Here is a 24767-nt window from a genome sequence, read left to right on the forward strand (position 1 = left end):
GCGTTGGGCAGTATCCCGGCAGACTTACTGCCAGGATACCACCCAACTTGTGATGACCCCCTTAGTTCATCACTGAGATTCATATCTATGAAATCATTATGAGGCCCAATATCTGGACATCTACCATTCAAGATGGCAAATAGTAAAATGTTGTTCATTTTACAACCGCTTGACCAATATTGTAAAATATTTGCTATCTATTTCTAAATCTGGGGACAAAGTAGTTTTCCAGGAGGATTTCATGCATTTATAAGTCATTTTTCAGAACAACAGTATTGCAACCATAATATTTGTACCAATAACAAATACTCACTTCCACGCTCCACCTGAACAACTTTCAGGGATAATATGTTTTAATAGGTTGCCTTTTCTCATTTAATCCCCAATTATGGGAGGTAAGTGTAAGCATCAATAAGGGAGAGGTGCCCAGCAATACCTCCTGCAAAGATACTCTCTCTTACTGACACAAAAGATGTAGAACTTGTTGGCTAAAAAACGTGTAAAATCCCTGTTGATCCGTGAGACCAGAAAATTGTCTTTAGAAAGATCATGGGGTCTCTGAGGCTGAAAGGATTGCAATATTAAACTAAGGGGAATTCAGGTATATATAGACTGAAGGCAAGAGCAAACCTGAAACATTTTATTCAACATAAGATAACACAAAATGCTTGTGTATTCAGAAAGGTTTGGTAAAGTAATTAACTGAATAGATAGGGGTGTAACATACAATGCATACAAACTGCAGTAACCACAAAATAGAGAACTAGGAAAATTCAACCTGACTCCAAATCTAAGAATCATAAAAACATGAATTTTAATCATACAAAATGATTTCTTAAAAACAAGATATTAAAATCGGGACAACGTGACAAGTGCTCAAACAAATGTGCTACGTGCCAATCACCAGAACAGTGACTTGATGGGCAAAATACGCAATTAATCTATATCACGCTCCCAGGTAACTAGATATAGATCTCCCATTTTAGAGGTCGAACTATGCTCAATACGAAATTCATAAAGAGTACTTTCTTAATCGATGACTCTTCACACGGTGCAATCATGGAAGGATTGTAAAAGAGCACCTTCCATAGATTAATTTCTTTGTTGTAGGTTGGACACTTAGAGTTAGTGTCTGAGATTACCCAACATGTTTCGTTCCTATGGTCTTGAAGGTAACTATAAGGAACTTCTTCAGGGGTATGAGCTGTCCGTTCATAGGGCCTCAATAGGTCCACTTAACGGTGGTTACGGGAAAGAAACTTGTATCTGCTGTATAAACTTATGAATATTACTTCCCCAGTCGGACAATAATAAAATTGAGATGTCCACAGTCTCTTGTGAAGTATATAACTGAGAGTATTCATACCAAACCATTGATTAATGTCGATAATCCATCCTATCATGCTGTCTTGAGTCTTAGTGGCACAGCCGTATGTAATCCCTGTTGGGTAGGTGACTTTTACCGTATAGAAGGTCCTGGGCTTAGTATATCACATCAAAAAACCATCAGGAAAAGAGTGTGGCTCCAAAGGACCTTTTTGAGAGCGAATGGAGAGAGGAGGACGTCTGAGCTGCTATGCTGAAGACGTGGTCTGAACAATCGTCCGGGGAAGTCCTGAAAGGATTGCAACACTTGTGGCAGCTGTTAGGGAGAATTCTCATTTTTTGGCTAATTTCCCTTACCTATTAGCATCCCAGCAGCTTTTCTGGATTTGAAGGGTTTGTTTCTTTTTACCTGCTAAGAGTGAGACTCGTTTTTCCACTCTTAGGCATTTTTGCTATGTGTGTTCTACGCTATTCTTGTGTTTAATGTCTATGGGATTTTCTCAACCCCATAGGAACCATCTTTATTCACATGTGTTACACAGCACCCTCCGTGCAGTGACACAGGGGTGTCGTAGTGAACCCCAAACATAGACTCCATACCCTGGGACTGTCTACTGTCTCCCAGGGCATGTAAGGTCCCAATTGACTTTACTAGTCAATTTATATGAACTAAACCAGTACAACCCATCTTACTATGGAGGTACTGGGAAGGGTTAATAGTTTTTCCCTTATGTTCATTTTCGAGGGGGTACAGTACAGTCCATCTCTCTAAAGTTTCTGGCTGGTGGCAGTGGTTACTACCGTAAATATTCGACCGCAAATATTTCCCTATGGGATTTTCCCATTGTTCGAGGCTACCACTTTTTATGACAGCCTCTAACATACCGCCTATTTATTTTTTTATTAACTTTACTCCGGTAGGTTTTATTTGCCAGAACTTTAATCTAACTTCTTTTTCATGTCTTTCTCTAAACTCATAACCCAGGTCGGGATCCTTCGTTCGTCTGTTTGGCAGGCTTCTGCCCAGAAGCCCTCCTTTCGGCGCCACAGTGTCTGGGGTGGGTCCATTGTGTGGGAGGGGGAGTAGGACCCCTGGACAGAGTTGCCTCAGCAACCCATGTCGCACTCTATCCTGATAGGATGGAGGGTCTCCCGCCAAAGATGACCACTCCACTGTGTGAGTGACAGCTAGGCTGTATGAATGGGGCTCTTTTTGCATAAAAGCAGGGTCCTGAGGACAGGAAGAGCAAGGCGTTGCCATTGGAACTAAGAAGCCGAAGAGGAGAGAAGCCAAAGACATTTGCACGACTGGACCACCGGTGAAGCCCTGCTGCAGCGTCTCACCACTTTTCTCCACACGACGAGAGAAGATCTTCATCTGCAAGAGCCTTCTTCCCTTGAGCTGGTGGGGCCAACCAGTTTGCCAATCGCCTTCCTGGACCTGCGTTGGTCGAATCACCAGTACCCAGTACTCGGAGGCCGGATAGCCAGGCACCAGTCCACCTGGACTGTGATTTAAAGTCGTCGGGCAGCACCGCGGTTGGTTTCATCCCTGGGTAGTGGAGTAACTTGAACCTTCCTCCACGACTAGAGCCTCTCTTCCTCTGCTGGATCCCTGAACTGCAGGAACTACCGCCACCGCAGGAGCAACTTCTTCATTTTAAAGGTACATTGTTCCGCCATGCCGCCCTTTCTTCGTGGTAGCACTAAAGGTGTTTTAAATCCTTTACCTACCCGTTGGGTTGGCCGCCCCTCTCTCTTAACATTGTCTTTCGCTTTCTGCATCCACCTTTTCAAAAGGGTTAACCAAAGACTTGACTGCAGCTACAAGAACATTTCGCTCCTGGGCCCTTGCCCTGTACCACTAACTCTGGCACAGGCCTACTGACTCTGGCTACATTTGTTAGATCTGCCTTCTTTAGATTGATTCTCAACCGAACTGTGGGTGCACCTGCTTCTGATAACTACCCTTTTCTTCCCTTTTCTAAACCTTGTGAAATGCCATTTTGCTCAGTTTTCATTTAAGTATATTCTATACTGATGCACTGTCTTGCTTAACCTGGTTCACAAACGTATGGGAAGTGTTGCTAGGGTGTGTAAGAAGCTATTTCTATTCAACTTGTGAGAAATTGTTAGAGGATCCCTTGTGTGTAGTTTTCACTGTGCCGTTTTGCTCAGTTTTCACTCTGGTTCACTTGGTCTACAATTTAAATAGGGAGAGTTTATATTTTTCCTTGACTTCATTTTAACTTGCTTGATGACTGTGATAAATGTGTTTTAATAGAAGTGTATAAAATAAATATCCATCTACTTTTTAATACAACGTTTTGGTCAGTGTTTCCTTGTAGCATAGTACAGTAGGCCTATTGTGTAAACCCTGACTACTGCTCATCTCCCTCTTGAGATAAGTCTGACTGCTCAGCCACAGCTACCAACTAAATCTTTGTGGTACAGACTGATACCAAAGCGGATTTATTGCTCTCACCTGTAGTCTTAATCTTCTGTAGTGCTCCCCATGGGAACTACACAGGATTCTGCCTAACAGCAGCCAAGCCCAGTCAGGCACATTTGTGATCCCACGTTAGTGACTGGTAAAGACCTTTCATCCACTTGCCTAAACCAAGCATTTCATCTTTATATTTGTTTATTTATATAGCACTGTATTGGCCCACAGACATAATGGCGCTAACAATAATAACAAACACGTACAGCAATACATAACAATAATTCAAAAGCAGCATCAAAATGACAAAAAAGACATACTCGCTGACTATCAATGTCTTCCAAAAATCTGAAAAAATGCAATGGTTCATAAGCAACATGGTTTAAATGGAGAACAGTACATGTGGAAGTCAGAAGAATACTCTCTATAGTTTACAATTTCTTAATATAAGACATCATTTAATGGCGTTTACAATCACCTTCAGTTCGGATGGCACATTGTTGAGGGTATTACAATTAGCTAAGAACAGTGGAAGGTTACTACGACCACAGCCAACAAATATGCAGTCCCTATTTTCATGTGAGCACCAGTGATCGATCTTAACTCTCAGCAGGAACTTGAAATCCAAAGTTCTAATAACTCAAGGACCAGTTTTGTGTCTAAGCCATGCCATAACCGTGATCCTGAGGGCTTCCTTGGGTTCAAACCCTACTGGTGTCATAACATTAGAAATAATAAAATGTCTTTGATTAAAAAAAAGCTTCTTTCAGAGACTTATTGGATATGGGGGACATATGTATTTTATCAACTCGTAGACTCGTAATGGGCCTAGGTTTAGTTTTACTGTCAACAACTTGGACACCCAGTGACAATATCATCTTGAGATCTCAACTACACTGGGAGGTATAGCTGTAAGTGCTTGAGCTTGCTCTTCAGCTACAACAATCATGTCTGGAGCCACGGAAAGGGGGTGCTGCTGATCAGCATTAGCAACTTTTAGAGCGTCAAGCTCAGTTTGACATATTGTGTCCTATAGGCCTGAACCATGCTTAATTGGGTTCACTGTCTGAAATCACCACACAACAGCTGCGAACTTTGGCAACTCTTATTATCCATGTTGACATTCAGATACAGGTCAGTTTGACATGAATTATCTATCTGGACAGGGAGTACATGCTGTGCAGATGTATCTAAAAATTCCAGCCGTATGCCCAAGTCATGAACATTTCTGCATTTGTGAAAACCCACAATTATTCTGTCTTTAACTGCATGCCACATGGGTTCGATATGATCAAATTGCTCATCATTTATCCCTGCTGTTTCGATGGATAACTGTGAAGGGGGTTTCATATGAGTGTCTTATTTTTCCCCACCCTTCTGAGGGGGCATGGGCGACAACGGGGCCATATGATCCAAGCTGCCAATCAGCATCCTTGCATCCCCAACCTGTGTGTGGTTATGATCTCCTAGTTCAGCTAAACCATCTATCAATATTTCCTCATTGTCATTAATGAAGGTGCATGTTCTTCTTTTCTTTAGATTTGATTCAATTAATGGACATTTAATTAAACCATGCTGTATTCAACAATTATTGTCCTTAGTATTTACAAGGTGTGCTGACAGGAACGGTGTATGAGGAAGAGCTTGAACCCCATTAAAGAGGAGTCTCCACAGAAATGGATTGAATGTGTGATCTACCACTTGTTGTCAGCTCATGGCCTGGGAATTCAATTATATCTATGTTAGAGAAATCCAATACTCTTGGTGTGGGAATTTTCTGAAACAAGTGCAATACAAAGCTTTAATGCAAGGACTACTCATTACAATGTTAAAATATGGCTGTGAACCCGTTGGCAATTGTCTACAATGATTCAAATGCCTTGTTTTAGGGCTAAAGATGTAATTGCATTTACTGAAGGCAATAAAGGATTACTCACTGTAAATGTAGTGGGAGTTAATTCCTGAAAACCCAACCCAACGCCATTGCCATCATCTTCCTTACTAGTTAATGAGGCGTCGGTGGTAATTTCCACAGCCTGCCCTGAGGATAAATCCAAAGGTAGTGTAAGATCTGTAATTTGAGGTAAGCATATTTCATTAATTTTTTTCTTATGTCAGAAAAGCAGCACCCGTCTGTATGATTGGCCCATCTGGTTTTTGAAACAATTGTGAATAACTTTTATGACGCTTCTTTGTCCTTCTTTGTTTCCCATGCCTCGCACTTTGGAAATAAATGTGTAATGTTCATCGTTGTTCCTCATCAACATAACATATGCAATGTCACTGATGATAATGCCCTTCTGCGTGTTGTTTTTCCTCTTTCATGACCTGATTTTAGTTGAGTCATTCTTCTTCTTGTTTTTATTTTTGGTTGATTTATTTTTTTACTGTAGCTTTGCCCCTTGATTGATTTACTGTCCTCCCACAGGATTTTGATCAGTTGAAACCATATTAGTAGCACAAATTTCAAATAGTTTTCGTACCATTGTACATTGTAGGACCTCGGTTATTTGCATGTTTTGCGTAGCCAACTGTTCGGATGCTGCCTGACCAGTTGCCCCTCCTTTATTGCAAGCATTTGGCAAAGACAATATCGATAACTCTGAATCCTTGAATGTTGTTTGATCTAAGCAAAGAGCACGTGAACGTCCATGGTAATCACTGACCACTTCCGTCTTCATTAAATAGTTCTTTGATTCTGAACAAAATTCACGTAGGTGTTTCAATAATTCAGAATGGAATTTAGTTGATACTGCAATATCAGCTTGTAAATGTAAAAGTGATCTCAATATCAAGGGGAATGCCCCATGAAATGAAGAGATGATGGAACAGAAGTAGAAATTGAGAGCGTGGATTAGATTCTAGAGTAGCAGATTTAGAGAACCATCACGTTTCTACTTGATGACGATGTCAGTCAACTGAACACCTGGGCACATAACGTGAACTACATAATGACTGTGTATGGACTGAAGTGCCACCCAAAACGACCACCTACTGCCACCTGGAACCTGCATTTTGATAGGATCTCCTGTAACAGAATTAGCCTCTCTCTTGAGGTTTAAGCAGGGACGTAATAATGAATTGTCAGAGATTAAACCGTCACCAGACAAATATCACATGCAACCAGGCAAATTAGCAGCAGTCTCAGTATCAACCAGTTTATCATGCACTGTGGCTTTTAGTCATTTTATGGTCAGGATTGGAGTAATTAGAAAGAGAAGGCTAAGATATACCGGCAATAATGAGACTGCCACCACCAATGCCAGCAGTGCCAAGTGCATCCTGAGCGTGACTGCTGGTTGGTCACTGGATCCCAATGGCCAATGCTAACCGTCATTCACCACCATACAGTGCCACTGAGTACCACACTTAATGCACCACTTTACGCACGCTTTGTGCTGCAAGTGGTATTTTGTAGCATTAGCAACCATAGGAGCTAGATTACAGAAACTTTGCACCAGTGCAAGTGAAATTTTGCACAGAAATAGTGCTAGATCAAAGTTTGCCCTAGGACAAAACCCAATTCTTTCTATGCAGTTTTGCACAAGAGCAAAGTTTGCCCTAATGCTAATACCATGCAAAATTGCACTAGCACTAGTGCAAGGTTTTTGTATTCTGGCCCCAGGTATGTCTGAAGCTTTACTGATTCTTGTTCACAGTGTACCATTGATCCATGATCACCTCTACTCAACATACCATGGCCAATCAGGTACTCTGATTCTTTCAAAACCCGTAATTTCAGAATTGTTAACACATAGTAGAAAGAATCGCTATTAATATCTGGTGCTAAAAGTCACCTGGCCTCATTACAAGCTAATACTGTTCCTGCCACTTGGTCTGCCAGAATTACCAGCAGATTACAAGTGGTGGGAAGGGTGGGGATTCCCTGTTGTATGGAGTCCAATAGGACTTTAATGGTGGTGGGGTGCCAGAATTACCATCAGTGCAGAGCTGCAGGTAATTGCAGCCACCCCACCACCAAATTCAGACTATGACATACAGGAAACATGCCAGTAAATGGAATTAGCGTTACGTTAATTCCGGACCGGCATACCCGTAATGAGGCCCAGTCTCTTGTCCTCTAAACAAGCTAAACTTTCCCTCACAAGGGCAGGGTATGCATAGTTCTCTTGGGTTATGATAGCACAGGGTGCTTGGATCTGTACACATGGAGATAAAAAGTAGGATAAGTTTTCTCCTTTCCACTCTCTTTAGGAAACACCACACATTAGGGATACCCTGTACTTGTGAGGGAAAGGTTTGGTTTTTCTAGAGTGCAAGAGACAGCAGGGCTCATTACAAGTTGGACGGTGCGAGTGAAATGCAGCGTTTGTTTCTGAATATCACTGCATTACCGCAGCACTCAACTATAACTTTGACGGAAAGTAGGAGGATTCACCCCCTGCTATGAGCTGTAGGTAAACTTCCAGTTTTCTGCCAAATGTCAGGGAAATGACTGTGGCAGAATGATCGCTGCAGTAATTCCCCCAACAATCGCCCTTTGAGTCCAATGGACTCTAACACTGCCTACTGCCACTTGTAACCCAGCATTAATACCGCTGGATCAAATGGTGGTAATGGTAAAAAGATTTGGCGGTATCGCATTCATTTTTAACGCTGAGATACCATCAAACTTGTCATGAGCCCCAGTGACGTTTAACGCAGCTACTCTCCACCATTCAGAAACACAGACTGCTCCACTTAACAAACTACTTTGCATGTGCCTTGCACTGGAAGTGGTATTTTGTAGCATTAGCCAGTACAAGTGTGTCCGGAGCATCACTGCCATTTATCAACTGGGTCCTAATGCTCATTGCCGCTACACACCATACAGCAGCACATACTGCCCCCCCCCTTTTAACGGACCACTTGGTGCCCACTTTGCACTGAAAGTGCTATTTTGTGGTGTTAGCAATGCTAGGTGGGTCCGGTGCTTCATTGCTGGTTGTTCACTGTGTCCCATTGAAACGCCATACCATACAGCAGCACAGACTGCCCCCTTAACGGGCCATGTTGTGCACATTTTGCACTGAAAATGCTATTTTGTGGTGTTAGCAATGCTAGGTGGGTCTGGTGTTTCATTGCTGGCTGTTCACTGTGTCCCATTGCGACTCCATACCATACAGCAGCACAGACTGCCCCACTTAGCGTACCACTTTGCATCCACTGCATTTTAACACTGTACACGTTGGTAGGGTTACCAGATGACTCTGCCTCATCGGGGAAACTATGTGCTAGTCCTGGGCATCCATTTCTCCACCTATTGCCTTCTGGGAGTTATAGTGTTGAGCCACGTCACCTAAATAAAAAATGAACTGAAGTCAAACTAAAGTAAAAAACAAGACCCAGGCCTAAAGCAGGAGGTCCCTGGTGAAACAGAGTGCTCCTCTACTTTTTTAAATTAAGGTTTTCTGTTCCTATACTTTTATTTGGAAAAGAAACCATTCTGAAATGGTTTTGTTTTAAAATAAAAGTGTAGGAAGAAGTTGAAACTTTGCACTGAAAGTTTCCCTAAAACAGCAGGCACATGTGTTTGGGGGTTTGTATTGTGCGTTGAAGGGGTTGTGGTGATGGGGTTTGTGGGGATCAGGGGCAGACCAGTAGGATACATAGTTCCACTACTTCTTTTTGTACACTTTGACCACTGCATATATTGACTGCAATTGTATCCAATCTTCGTCTGCAGCACGTGCATTCTGTTTATCAAGAGGGATTCTCCCCGGAAGTGGGTACATTGTTGAATCGGGGGTTGAGGGGATGGGATGTTGAGGTGGGGGGGTGTCAATGCATAACTGCTGAACCCATATGCATGCATTAGTATTGGCCGAACCCCAAACCCTCTCCCGTAATGATAGGCTCACAACTTGTGTCAAGTGTTGGCAATAGAAGGCCGTAGGATTTTATTGTACAGATATGAGTTATGGCAATAACAATATCACATACCATGATGGTATCATACTTTTGGGCACCGGGTCCTGAGGTTACCCCCTCTGACCCGTGCCGCCACACACGGGCAGGTTGCCGGCTGACCATGTTCCCCCAAGAGTATGCCCTAGAGACAGCCCCTGTGAGCAAGTGTTGCATTGATTTCCCGAAAGAAATGCTCCATGCCCTGGTTAGACAAATGGCTGCCGTCGTGGAGAAAGAGGTCTGGGTTGCCTAGTGTAATGGCTGGGTGTTTTATGAAACCCAGTCCTCTTGTCATACAGAATCTTTCTATCGTCCTGTTCAATTTCCTTCTGGATATGTCTATAGATTTGTAGCAGTTGGCCCCTAGCCATTTCTTTCTTGGTAACATGGCTGAGAAGTATATTTCAGTACCCCTCCAGTTGTGCGAAATGCCTGCTAGGGAGGAGCAGATTTCTTCGCATAGGATGCGTCTAGCCGTGTTGACTAGGCCGTTGCCCCCTAGATGAATGATCAGGAATTCTGGGGGGTCCCTGTATGCCACCAATTCTGCTAGTGTTTCGTGGATGTCGGCCCAACGTAGGCCTCTGTATCCCCACCATGAAGTAATGGTGTTTCTGAAAGGTGGCCCTTCTGTAGTCTCTTCTGTTCATCTGCCTGTCCTGAAAACGAATGAGTGGCCAACTATTCATGCTGATCGGAGTGTGGTCCTCGATTCGCCTGTTGTTTCTGTGGTGGTGGGAGGGGGGGAAAAGAAAGAAAATTTTAGGGAGTATGGCTGTATCAGTTGTGGTCTGATATATCTTTTATAACAGTCTGACTTCCACCCACCTATGTTTTTTAGTTGTTGCGGTGCTAAGCCTCCCTGCCATGCTGCAGTGGCGGCACCTATCTTGAAGGAATGAGTGCCGAACTGTTTGGGATCCCACCCTGCTTTGCTGATTGCTTTCATCAGAACTCCTTTAAATTGGTAGCGGCTTAGGGCAGATGCATCCTTGTGGATTAAAAAACTCCCCCCCACTTTGGGTCGTTGTGCGTAATAGAGGTTGGTGATGCAAACCGGGCAGCTTGTTGCTTCATCAATGCAACAAATGTTGATGGTTCTTTTTGCACCCGTTTTCGACTGTTGCATTTCTATGTTAACACTCTCCTGTCTCACCCTGATTTCCATGACACCCAGGCTGTTTGTGGCCTTGGTGCTGGAAGCGATGAGTTCTCCTACCCGGAAAGCCCCAAAGTAGGCTGGAAAAAGGCTGTTTTAAATAACATTATCTCGTATGGGTGCCAACATGTGGCTTCCAACTGGCTTGCTATCTGCATCAGTTTGCTGAAATCAAGGGGTCGGTGGTTGTGTCCACTTGGGCACCCTCTATTCTGCCCCTCCCTTTATTGCATGAGAGATGAGGGCGTTCTGGGTGGGTTCTGAATCGCCCCGTATTTTTGTAAAATGTGAAATTGCCACCAGGTGTCTTTTAGCCCAATCCCTTTTGAAACCTTGTTCCTGAGCCCATTTTAAAAATACTTCTATATCTTTAATCGTTATTAATTCTACGTGGTTTACAACTATGGCCTTAAATACTGTTTGCAAACACTTACTGTACTGTGTTGCAGTAGTGCTTGCCACTGCCCTCTCTGCCATCTCCGTTAGGAAGCCTGTGAGGTTGTTGGCACCTGTTGTTGATGTGCCTGATTCTTGTTGGGCATCCCGGCCTGGGCTCTCTGGTGCTGGCGTTTATGCAAATGTGTTGTTGGCACCCGTTTTAGAGGTGCCTGCTTGTATTGGTCATCCTGGCCTGCACTCTCTTTTGCTGGCGTTGATGCCAATGTGTTGTTGGCACCCGTTTTGGAGGTGCCTGCTTTGTATTGGTCATCCCGGCCTGCACTCTCTGGTGCTGGCGTTGATGTCAATGTGTTGTTGGCACCCGTTTTAGAGGTGCCTGGTTTTCGTTGGACATCCCGGCCTGTGCTCTCTGGCGTTGGCGTTGATGCTGTTATTTTTGTCTTCCCATTATTGCCCAGCATTCTGCTGGCATTGGCGTCATCTGTTCTTGGGCGTGCGGCGCTAGCTCTCGGAATCTTGTGCACTGGAAGCGAGATAAGCCATCAGCAATGTTATTATCTGCCCCTGAAATGTGCTTCGCTTTGAGTACAACGTTTACTTGTAGTGTGACTGTTGTAATGGCTCATAATGCTTTCAGTACTAAAGGGCATTTCGTAGACCTTCTGTTTATGGAGCCCACTACAGCCATGTTATCGCACAAGATCAAAAGTTCCGTATTCGCTAGTCGCCTGCCCCAGATGTGTAATGTTAGCCAGATGGGAAATATTTCTAGTAGGGTGATGTTTCTTGTCCACCCTGCTGCTTGCCATGAATTGGGCCAGTGTCCTGCCACCCATTCGGAGTCTAGTATGGCTCCAAACCCCTTGCTCCCAGCTGCGTCGGTGTATAGGACCCTGTTTGACAGGGTATTTAAAGGTGTTCGCCAAAGTAAAGACCCGTTGAAATCTCTGAGGAATTTTCCCCATGTTTCCAGGTCTTGTTTCACCTCTCTGCCTAGCCGGATATGCAAGTGTGGTTTGGTGAGTGATTTGATTTTGAACTCTAGGCTTCTGGAAAATATCCTCCCTTGAGGTATTATTCTGGATGCGAAATTGAGGCTGCCTGCTAAGGATTGTATTTCCTTTACTGTCCCCTTTTCTTTCGTTATCAGGTTTTATATTTTAGACAGGAGTTCTGATATTTTTATTTTGGGGATTCTGCAGAGCCCCTTTGCTGTGTCTATTTCGATGCCCAGGAAAATTATGTTTGTGTCTGGTTTGGTGTTTTTTTCCCTCTCTAGGGGAATTCCCCACTGTGCGGCTATGTGCTCAAGTTTTGCTAAAGCCCTTCCGCATTCCCCGGAGTTTGGTGGCCCTATGACCATGAAATCGTCTAGGTAATAGACTATTTTTGTCCCTGGTCTCTGCTTTAGGAAAGCCCATTGGAAAAAGGAACTGAATTGCTCAAATAGTGCACAGGATACTGCGCACCCCATGGGGAGGCATCTATCTACATAGAATTTTTTGTTAAAAGTGAAACCTAGCCACTGCTGTGACTCTGGGTGGACTGGCAAAAGTCTGAAAGCAGATTTTATGTCCAGCTTAGCCATCAAGGCGTTTCTGCCGCACTCTTGTATGAGCCTTACCGCCTCTTGGAAATGCGTGTAAGATACGGCGGATTCTGTGTGTGGGATGCCGTCATTTAAAGACTGGCCTTTAGGATAGAAGAGGTGATGGATTAGCCTCATTTTCCCAGGTTCTTTTTTGGGGACCAGGCCTAGTGGAGATATTAAATAGTTCTTTAAAGGCATGGTGTCCCAGAGACCTGCTACCCTGCCTAGTTGCAGTTCTTTCTTGATTTTGGTTTCTACTATCTGGGGGTTGTCCCTGGCTGACTTTCGGTTCATCGGGATGGTATGTGACCCAGTGCCCTTACATGGGATGGAAAAACCTTTGGTGAAACCCTGCAATATTATCCTGCTGGTTTCCTTGTCTGGGTAGTTGTTTAGGGTGTCCCTAAAGTTGCCCGGGTTGATGGGTGTTCGTCCTGGTTCTAAAATTGGGATATCATTCTTTCTTGGCTGGTAGTCTGGTGCAGTTGCTTGCTGCATGGTCGCCATTGCAGTTTGTGCAGGTGTGTTTGTACCAGCATTCTTTGCCCCATGTACACTGGTTTTTCCCAAAATTTCTGCATGGGATGTTGGATTTGGCAGCCTGCTGTTTGTTCTGTCTGTGAGCATTATTTTTAGCCGCCCAAGGCTGGTTCCTCCGAAAGGGCTGCTCACCTTTTTTGGATTTATCATTGTCATGGGATTTGCTTCCTTGTGAATTTCTGCTATTTTTGGAAGAAGAATACATGGTATCTTCTTCCTGGGGAGGTTTGGCGTTCAGGGTGTATAAATCGTTCTGGACTTCATCCCACTCAATGGCCGGCCTTTCTGACCTGCTCCTCCTAAATCTGATGTCGTATGCTAGCCATGTCTTCCCCCTCTGTGTTACTTTTACTTCCCTTATTTTATCAACGTATGCCCAGATCTTCCTACTATCCATGGGTAATTTTTCTTCGTATATTGTTGCTAAGATGGCAAAGGCCTGTAACCAGTTGTCCCAGTTTTGTTCGACCTGGGCGTTTCTGGCAATAGCTTTTTCTTCTATCTTTTTGGGGTCTCTGAAAGCGTCTTTCCCTTTGCGTTGGGCTTCTATTAGGGAAAAGATTTCTATAAATACCTTGGCCCATATGGCTTCTTTGATTGTGGTATCAATGTTCCATGCCAGGCATCTTTTGTATCTATTTAATATCTCTGTTTGGAAAGATTTAATTTTTTGGTCTAACTGTGCATTACAGATTGTTATAATGTCAGTTGTATTGCTGCTGGGTGTCCCTGTCACACCCGTGTTGTCTGTGCTGGGGGTTGCCCATGCTTTTAGAGCACCTGCTGAATATGTTGCTGGAGTTGTGGAGGCTGTTGTATTTATAGCTGTGGGTGCTACTGGCAACTGCTGTACTTGTTGTGGCGAAATTGCTGTAGGTAGTGTTACGGGTGGGTTGACAACCGTTATTGTAGGTTCTACTGCGATGGTAGGGTTTGAGGCCCCAGGTTCCCTTGTGGGCGGTTTCTGTTTCCCCCTTATTTCTACCATTAGTTGCTGTAATTCCGCTACATTCTCGCATAGTTTTGACAATTATTTGGTACCTTTTTTGGCGCCTTCGGATACTTTTCTCCTTTTTAATGGTGCAGAAACCTCCTCTTGGCTGGGTGAGCTGGTAATTCCTTCCCTGGGTAGGCCGTGCATGTTTTCTCTAACCCATGCCCATCCATAGTGCTCTGCCGCTTCAATGGCTGCTAAGAATTGTGGTGATTTGGGCTTCTGCACCAGTGTTGAGAGTGCCCGTGCTTTCTCTTTGGGCCCCATGGTCTTCTATGCCTGTTATAGGAAAAGGAAAAAGTTTTATCAAGGAGTTAAACTGTTGTTATCAGCGAGCTCTTTGAGCCTGTTCTATTTGTTGCCCGTGCTGAGTAACTGTTGGCTGGTGCCTTCTTGACAGGGTTCAAAGAAAAATTGTCTCCTAGTGTCCACTTTGTGCGGTGTTTATTTTAAAAACTGGGCAGCCCCCATTGTTTCACTGGTATTTAAGCAATTGGATTTGATGTGAGGGCGCCCATGCAATATTACAGAAATTATTTTAAATCTGCAGTATTTGGGCCCGCCGAGGTTGAAATTGTGTTCGCAAGCTCCTCGTGCATGTCAAGAAAAACGATCTCCTGGCTCGCTGTGCTACCAAGCTGGCCGAGTTTAAAACTGGCTTGTGTTATCTTGCCCCGCCTGCCTTATAACGCGGGGGGCCGGTCCACTGTAACAAATTGTATCTCTTCCGGACACAAATGTCTATTTTTCCTCCATCATAGCCCCAGCCTCTCTCACCTTCGTTCACACTGGTTTTGGGATGATTCCGCAGCACACGTCTTTGTTTGTTTTGTTTTGGACACGCTCGCCGCTCGCTTTTTCCTCTATGCCGAGATGTTGAGATTGACGCCGTCCGTGCTGGCTGTTCGGTTGCCTCTTCTTCCTTCGTTAAGGCTGCAATGCAATTGCTTTGAACAGTACATTGTTCAGGAAGGAAAAAAGACGCTGCGATGTACAGCGAACCTCAAAAATTGCTAAAGAAGCAAGAAGATTTGGAAGACACTGAGTAAACAGTGAACCTCCTGTTTGCTTCGGTGCCCGTTCAGGGTCCACAAACAGATTGTGTTTACTCTAAGCATGCTGCTCATATTTATAGGACCCAGGTAGGCCCTCGGTCTTTGTTGTGTATGAGGTGGCGGCTGCCGGATAGCCGACTCTCTGGCCCCCTGGTGGGGGCAGATCTTTTGAACCTGGGCCCTACCTGATGGTTGTTTTCCTTATGGCGCTTAGCACCTTGCTGTTTGGAGGAAGGGTGAGATGACTGTTCGCACCTTACCCTTCTGTGGCTTTGTGCTGCTGAGACTGCGTGTCTCCGTAGCTGTGGGGAGGAGAGGAGCAGGCACAGGGAGGTTGGGGCTACCCCTGTCCCAGCTGCCGATTGTAACAGCAGTTACCATGCCTCGCTTGTGGGATGTCCATGCAGCAATGCCCAGAAGCAAGGCATGTCGCATGTATCCTCATGTGTATTGGGCTGCAACTCCGTTCCTCCATTTTGTCAACAACTGGCATTCCCTTCACAAGCAAATGAAACAAGTCCAGCCGAGCCAGTTCTCCAAAGAAAAAAAGCAGCCACGAGTTCAATAATAACATATGCTACTTACTCTGCCTTTATATCGCCGCTGTCATGGACTCTGGAAATGACTGACTTGGGAACCATCAGTAATAATGCTAAAATGGTGTCATTCCAATAAAAAGATCTCTTTCCAGAAGGATCCCAATAATCAGGCACTAATACCCTGGTTGACAACATGTCCAGCTCACATCTGTGCTTAACATATTTTTTGATGGGAGAATTGGGGGCTTTTTCGAGGAGGGTCGTGACCAGGACAGATTGCCTTCTATCATGCGGTCGAATTCATTCTCTTCAGATAGGATAGTATCTGCACGCAGAAAACCCTATTTAGGCCAGAAGGGAGGCCTTCTCGGATATTAAAAGGCCACCCTTAATAGCCAGGTGAGGCGTTCTCCAACCATCTCACAGAAGTCAATCTGCTTCCAAGACAAAGACATATTTAAACTAAACCCGAACAAAGACGCAGTCCGCACATGACTCCTCTGAAGCCCTGTAAAAAAAAAAGAATCTTTAAAATTGCCTATTCACTCAAATTTACTGAGTGTAGCAAAAACGTCAAAGGCATAAAGTCGGAGAAGATTGAATAAAATAATGCAGAAAGGCCGATTAGTCATGCACAGGCCCACACAGCCTTTCACAGCACACAATGGGGCTGTTTATGACCGCTCTGTCTGCACAAAGGCTGCGTTCAATGCACAGGGGATGATACATGGCCAGCCATGTCATCTGCCTTTGATTCCAGGCCTCATTTATCTGGGGGCCTTCCGCGGAGACATTGATGAGAGATTTCAGTGTTTTCAGTGCTTTGTTTTATTTATACATAATGGCGGTTACAAAAATGAGATATGATGTCACAGATACCGCATGAAGCTATAAAGGATGGAGCTGCGAAGTTTGGGGGAGCACGTGCCAGCCAGGAGCATTCGAGTGCCAACCGCTTATACTTAAAACAAAATAGATCACCGCTGCTACCTTTTGGAAGATATGGAAACATATTTTTAGCGCGCGTTTGAATGCGCCTGCCAGCTGCATGCCATACGAATTGGTGCATTTTGAAATTGACCTCTGTTTCTAATCGGAGTTGCTACAGACAAAGATCTTGGTTTTTTTTTTCCGCGTTCAGAAAATATACCGAGAATATTTGTTGGTCTCATTTTTTTTTTGTACCTTGTAAATTTAATAAAGGAACGCCCTCACAATAAAATATCTCAGCCGACGGAGATTGGCAAAAGGCAGCTAATGCGGTAATCAGCAGTGCAGGGCTGCACACAACCCGCGCGAGGAGGCGGAGCTTCAAACCGACAAGCAGGCTTCCCAGAAGCACACAGACAGGCATCGACAGCAGCAACGCAGTCCACAAAACGCCACTGGCGTGGGGGAGCGCTACAAACAGCTCGGGGAGGGCGGGATCCTAGTGGAGGTTGTATGACACTGAGTACATAAAGTAACCCATATTTACCCCTTGCAGTAGTTACTCGTACCCAGTGTCATAAACATACCATGTGAACTAGTTGTGTGACAATGCTGAGAAGTCAAGGACAAACAGAATGTTTCAGCATATAATCCAACTTTTATTTATTCAACTTTCCGTTATAAAGGGCCATGCAAGCCTCTTCCTGTTCCTGCTCTCTCCATCTTGCACCAGCAGTGGAACTCACTTCCCCCGCACTAGCCCACACCTGACATCATCCGCCATCATCCACACTGCGCTGGGAGCAGGGCAGCATTTTGGTCAACATTAAATACCTGCCTCTGCAAACAATCAGAATTGGATCACTCTAGTTTGCACAATTCAGGGTCATTGTAGTTGGTAGGCATTCTATGATCGCCCTGAAGACTAGTCCCTGGCTAGGAGAATCGAAGACATTCACACTCATCTCAGGTGTCTCATCTCAACTATTCTTCCTCAACATGCCCCAAAAATGTCTCTCCTGAGGTGGGTTATTCTCTTCTGTGTTGAATTTTCCATTCCTAACACTTCAATTTTATGAAATAGCTTCCATGTTTTTACTCTTGCCGGCTCTGCCCCCATAAACTTCTAGTTGGGGAAGACAATTCAGCACCATTGTCATGTTTCGCCAATTTCTCCAGTTCTTATCACTTTTACAGGACTACTGTTTTTTCCTCGTGATTCAACTTTACTTGACAAGATCACTGGGTTATACACATGGTGTTCTAATTGCATGCTTGCATCATATCCTTCCTTCTGATTTCCATTCTTATCTTGACCCGATATCCGATATCCTGCGCAGATATTTTGGGGGTCACCTATGATGTAAGACAACGTAGATGTATTTATGCATACATGCTTTCCCCTACCTCTCATTGCTTCAAACGGAGACATCCCAGTGTTGGTGTTTAGCATTCACTACTTCCAAACCTACACACTTGGCATATTTGTTAGATCCTGCTGCCCAGAGAAACATGTTTTTGATGAATCTGTTTGCTTTTTCCACCTGCCCACTTTCATGGGGGTGGTATAGTGCAGATCTGCTTTGCATTACAGTGCAGACACTGAGGAATTTTGCTATTTTATGTGCCACTTGCACTACTGTCCATGATCAATTCTTTATGGAAGCCTTGCCTTCTGAATATGTCTTTTGCAATGCAATGGTTGTTTTCGTGGAAATGTCAGATACAAAAAGTAATTCTATCCATGTGACAGTCCAAACAGCTTTGAACAAGGGTAGTGGGCTATATAACAATTGATGTTAGCAAAAGCCCTTCCCTGTTCAACACCCCACGAGAACGTCAAGCGTTTCTTCAGTAACCAATGCAGCAGCATTTTTTTTTTCATAACAATTTTGACCAAAGTTAGCATCGTACTCCAATAGTCCTACAATTTCAATTCCTTATTTATATCCAAAGACGGAGCATTGGGAATGGCTCTGAGGTTATTCAATTCGGACTAACCCCCCTAACTAGCGATATTGTACCTAAGTACTCGAACGTACATGCATTTTTTTTAAGCAATCTGATGCCGGCACATTACAGCCTATTCAACACCATCTCAAGTATCAAGCATCTCATTGTGTTTGCCCCATACATCTTCCACACATCTTCTCTGGTTTATGGTCTTTTCATCTAATACATTGCATCTAATGCCATTCCATCGAAATCTTTCCATCTAAAAACTTGTATTTTGTTTTCTTTTTTTTCTTTTTTTTGGGGGGTCCCCCCAAACCCGTTTTTTTAACCCTTTAAAATGCACCTGAACAAAGATTAACCCTTTACCCCCCAAAAACATGCATTAGATGGAACATTTTTAGATGGAAACATTTAGATGGAATGGCATTCGATGGAATGGGTTTAGATGAATTGACTAGATATCATCTTCTCCTTACATCAAAATGTTATCTTCAAAGAAAGCAACAGTCCGTACATCCTGCAGAATACGGTCCATCATCTACCAAAAAAAAAGCAACCAAAGAAAGGCCAAAAGGCTAGTAGACCTACAATAGCACGACAAAGGTCATGAGGAACTTTGAGCTTTTATGCAGCTATACTCGATGAAAAGCATTTCTCATGTCTAAGCGTTCATACCGTCCTGCCACATTACGAGTTCTGCTCGCCGGTTCCTGACAGCCCGCCAGGTCTTACCTGGTTGGTTGTGCGGCACCAGCGAGCATAACTCGTACTTGTGCCGGCGCAACCATACTCCTCACCCCCATTCAGCCGTATGGGGCAGAATAGTGATCGGGAACCCGGGAATATCGCCACCAGCAAATGGGCAATTATCAGTCCATTCATCTCGTAATTGGCCGGTTATTGCCAAATCGTGGGAGGCGGTGCCGGTAGCGAGCATGGCATTAGCCGTGCCTGCCATACAGGCACGGCTACCGCCATACTCGTAATGAGGCCTATTGACTTACTTAAGTAAACCAGCATTGAAAATAAATGTGCCAAGCATGATGTTTAACCTCATAATGGCAATGTTTGAGAGGCCTCTAGAATGGATCTCAAAATCATGATTATGCTAGTTATTTATTTGTATACATAAAAATTGTCCATCAGGTAAAGTTTGTTTCAGATTCGTCGGGGGGGGGGGCTAAATGTAATATGTTAATAGAGAGCGTCTATGACTTCATTTTGAATATAGCATTGTAAGTAATCGTCCCTCTTCTGTAACAATCATTATTCCAAGAAAGGAGATAATCAGTTCATGGAAATTCGTTGTGAATTTCAAATTCATATTTTGTGTGTTCAACCAGTTGTGGAACTCATGTAATGTCTCTACTGTACCAGGCAAATACAAAAAATATAATGGAAACAATATTGCCAAATCCCAATGTTAAGCCTACATCGATTGGCTTTGTTCTCTATGATGGCAAAATTCACCACAAACACGTTTGCCACACGGGGTGCTGTGAGGAATTACCATCTGGCAAGGGTGCAGAAGTCCATGGTCTTTTGATTTTTATGAATTCATAAAAGATGCAGGTAATTCCATCTCTATGAGGGTGATCTGCTAACCAGAACCCCCTCCCATAAGCTTAATGTCAAAGGCATATTGCCATGTACCCTGCTGCATCAGTCTCCTGATCTGCAGCGCCTGCTCTCCAGTGGCACATAAGAAGTTCAGCGGCCACAAGTGTCCTATTGACAGCTGCTGTGACAGCCAATTGACTAGATATCATCTTCTCCATACATCAAAATGTTATCTTCAAAGAAAGCAACAGTCCGTACATCCTGCAGAATACGGTCCATCATCTACCTAAAAAAAGCAGCCAAAGAAAGGCCAAAAGGCTAGTAGACATACAATAGCACGACAAAGGCCACGAGGAACTTTGAGCTTTTATGCAGCTATATTCGATGAAAAGCATTTCTCATGTCTAACTTCGTGAAAATACAAGCATGGTTCAACATGAGCATATTCTCTAAAATTCTTGGAATGGGCTACGTTTTGCTGACTAGTTGCCTCTTCACACTCCAGTGGTCTGCACAATGTAACATTATTATAGAGTCATGTCTCTTGACTATTACCACCAAGCTCAACCGTACACTGGCCTACCCAGACTTAGTTGCCTCTCCTCCGCCAAGCATTCCCTGGTCTTCCTTGAGACTTTACCTGGCTGTGGCTAGGACTGGCTTCACTTTATGTTGAACTAATGCAGCACCAGGATGCAGACATTCAGTACAGAGGCTGCATTTACAGTCTGCACCTCTGTTCGAAAACCACATAGTCATGTGGATTTACTTATCTGGCGGCAGTTTAATTAATCTTTAAACATAAAGCCATACCTGAGTTTAGGATGTGGCAGACAGTCATTCTGATAACTGTAAGAAATAACATCTGGTTTATATAATGGCGTTAACCCATTCCAAGGGCCGGTAAGGGTGGTAACAGCCTGAGAGCCCAAAGTAAAGGCCAGAGCGAAGCAAGGGTGATTAATGAGGGAACCGGGATGTTACCACCCATTCCAGCCCTTGGAAAAGGTTTTTAACACCATAAGCACCCGTCCCAAGGGCTAGGATGGGGCTAATACAAATTATTTTCTTTGTGTGAATGGGTCGCCTAGCTGCATCCCATTCATAGAAAGAAACTGCTGTTCAAAGATGGCTGCCATGAAATGGGAAGTCGGGGCTCCATATGGAGCCCCTCTTCCCTTTCCATGATGGCCAGCCAGAGCAGAGATTAAGCAGTGGCTGCAGCTGCGGCGGCAGCCAGTGCCACCGCTTTAATGAGATAAGTGGGGAGCAGGGGAAGTCAAATCCAAAAAGTGAACGTAGGGTGAGGAGAAGATGGCGGGCGTACCGGCCACCAGGTGGCTTGGAACGTGGGCTCAGATTGCCATCTTCTGGCCCGTTCCTTGCCTTCTGATTGCCAGGCTCCCCAACCAAGAGTGCTAATATACATGTGTCAACTGTGGAATGGGTACGTGTATTCTGTCCAGACAGCAGGGAAAGCGATGACCGTGGCTCTCCTTTGATCCTTTGTGCAATTGGGTAACAACTCTCCACAGGGAGATAGCCCCACAGGGTGGGGGGGATTGTCATTGGAAACCAGCATCACAGGGCACCTACTACCAATAGGACTAGCCTCACATCAGGGAGCTGCATCTCAAATGACCTTTTGTTGCTATGGGTCTGCAAAGGGAGTGGGTTAGTGTAGGCAGAGGGAGAAAAGTTCCAGCATTTTATTTCTCTTAGTGTGCTTCTGTTTCCTTCCTATCCCCTCCACCTGCGTTAGTACAAAGCATGTGGAGTATGATGCCAGAAAGCAAAGACCACTTGTCTCAAGGGCAGGTGCTGAACCCCCTAAGGCAGACTTGCTTTTAAATTGGGATTGTTTAATTCATTAAAAAATGTAATTTGATTTATGGATGATTTTTATGGGGTTTTACTATGTCAATGTATTGTAAATATTTGGTGTTTTAAACCATGTACAATAAAGAATTGAAATGAATTAAAGCAGAGTTGCTATTATCCAATCACCTGTAGATTTTCGCCTATAAAAGACGGGGACTCCCATTTCTTCTTTGATTCACTTTTGGACTTCAAGACTTAAGGGAGAATTAATTTGGACTTCTTTTGGGAGAGTTGATATTTTCAAAGCCCCCCACCATTGAGGTGAAGTAGGGGCAGTCTATTGCAGAGGAATGCTCAGCTCACTACCCACTCATAGGGCACTTTGGGGTGACGCTTGCTGAGGTCCAGTCCCTCCATGGCTGGGAGAGCAGAACCAGAAAGGAATGACCTTGTTCTATAGCCCCTGCAGTGGTTGTTAAAGCATCCAGAGAACCAAATCAGCCAAAGCTCCCAATTCAACCCTCAATCATATCAAACTAGTCGCAAATCATTTGAGCCGTGTTCACCGCATTCAAACTAGAGGGACTTGTCGATGCTGCTTTTGGCCCTCCATCAAACTTTGAACTAATGCTTCATCACACCTGTTGACTGGCTAGCCTCTGCATCATGTCACATAGAGCGCATCCTCTGTCTGGATTGAGCAAGCTGCTGGCCGCTGCGGACCCAACGGAAACTGCTGCCTCTTCAATCTTGCATTGGATCCCCTTGATCACCATATCAGACCAACGGACCTTGACACAAACCTCTGGAGCATCGCATCACATCACTCGCTGACCTGATCTAGCGGTTACCAATGGCTTCAACGTAGTGAAATCCTGTCGACCCTGGTGAGCCCCCCCACACGCATGTATGGAACACAACACTTGAACCGCACATAGCTCCTGCTTTGAACCAACTAGATGCCAGTTCGTGCTTTACCCCACACGGCTTGCTGCACCTGAACACATAGCAGCTCGAAGCCTGGTTCAATGCTCTGAACTGCCTAAAAACAGCAAAAAGGTACTATTCACTCGTGCATGACCCCCATGGTCCATATTTGGGCTATAGAGACAGCATAGGTTACTTTTGCACTATTTTTCACTGAAAGTCATATCTTTTTAAATTCATTCTGGTTACCTATTGCTGTTCAACCCGTTTCATTACCCAGAGTGGTGCATCTTTCTATATATTGCATATTTTGTATTCTCTCTTACTGGGGTGGGTTTTAATAATATTTTTAAGTATATATATTGTGACCAATTCAGGGAGATTGTCACCTCTCCCCAAGGGGGAGTCACCCCCTTTGGTACTAGAGAGGTGAGCCTGCTATGCTAATGCCCCCTGTGGGGCAGGGTAAGCGGGATCCCTCTGGAGTTGACTCCCCCTTAGGGGACCGGAACGCACTAGAGAGGGGTACACATCTCCATCCCCCCTCTTCCCCAGATACTAACACCTTTATAGGCTATTCAGGGGCTACATGGTATGCTAACTCCATACCTTTTATCATGGATGACTCGCTTCTGACCCTATCTTTGCTCTATCTCAATGGAAGGGAGTGGAGAGATGAGTGAACCACCCCCATAGAGGATCGTCCTAGGAAGAATCAATCAGAAGGAAAAAACCACATGTTCCGTGGAATTTAACAATGTAGAGGTGACCACAGGAGATGTGGCCGTGAGAGAGTGAGAACCCCAGTTTCTGCATTCCACTGCACAACGCCCACAGAAAGAGGGAGCCATGCAAGGAGTCTGGGCTGTGGAGCAGCTCATGTATCCAGCAAGATCAGAGATGAAACACCTCAATGGGTTGAACTGAGGTATGGCAGGGAAGCTGCTTTGTCAGCCTCATACCAAGTGAGCGAACAGAGGAACTTGCATATGGTCGAGGTGGAGTCCAGGTGATGTGTCACATACGTGATTCCACGATGAATAGAGCCCAGTCCAAGGCTCCTCTTCAAGAGCACTACCTACAGCACTCTATCCAGCAGCACCAGTGGAGAGGGAGACGGGTAGATGGACGAGAAGGAGGAAAGTGAGCATCAGAGTAGGGACAGACAGAGAAAGCCCTAGAGAGGGGAAAGAAAGTAGAAAAGCCAAAGAAGGGGAGACGGAAGAAAACCCAGAGTGGGAAAACCGTAGAAATAGAGCTCCAGAAGGGGGAGTGAGGAAGAGTAAAATCCCAGAGTGGGGCCAAAAAGATAGAGATTCCCAGAGTGGGAAAAGAAAGGAGAAACAACATTGTGGAATGATCAACCCAAAGAGAAGAGAGATACAAGAAACCCCAGAGGGGAAAGGGAAAAGGGAAAGAACCCCAGAGTGGGGAGTGAGAAGGGGGACATCTCTGGAGTGGGCCAACACAGAAGAAATCCCAGTGTGGTGAAGGACTGCGTGCACCCCACAGTGAGGAGTGAGACAGAGAAACGTGTCCAGAGTGTGTGTTGAGAAGGAGAAGTATCCCAGAGTGGGTGAAGACAAAGAGAGGCCTGGACCACCTGGATAGCCTGCA

This window comes from Ambystoma mexicanum, chromosome 1p, assembly GCF_040938575.1.
Source record: "Ambystoma mexicanum isolate Mex_15411 chromosome 1p, UKY_AmexF1_1, whole genome shotgun sequence".
NCBI lineage: Eukaryota > Metazoa > Chordata > Amphibia > Caudata > Ambystomatidae > Ambystoma > Ambystoma mexicanum.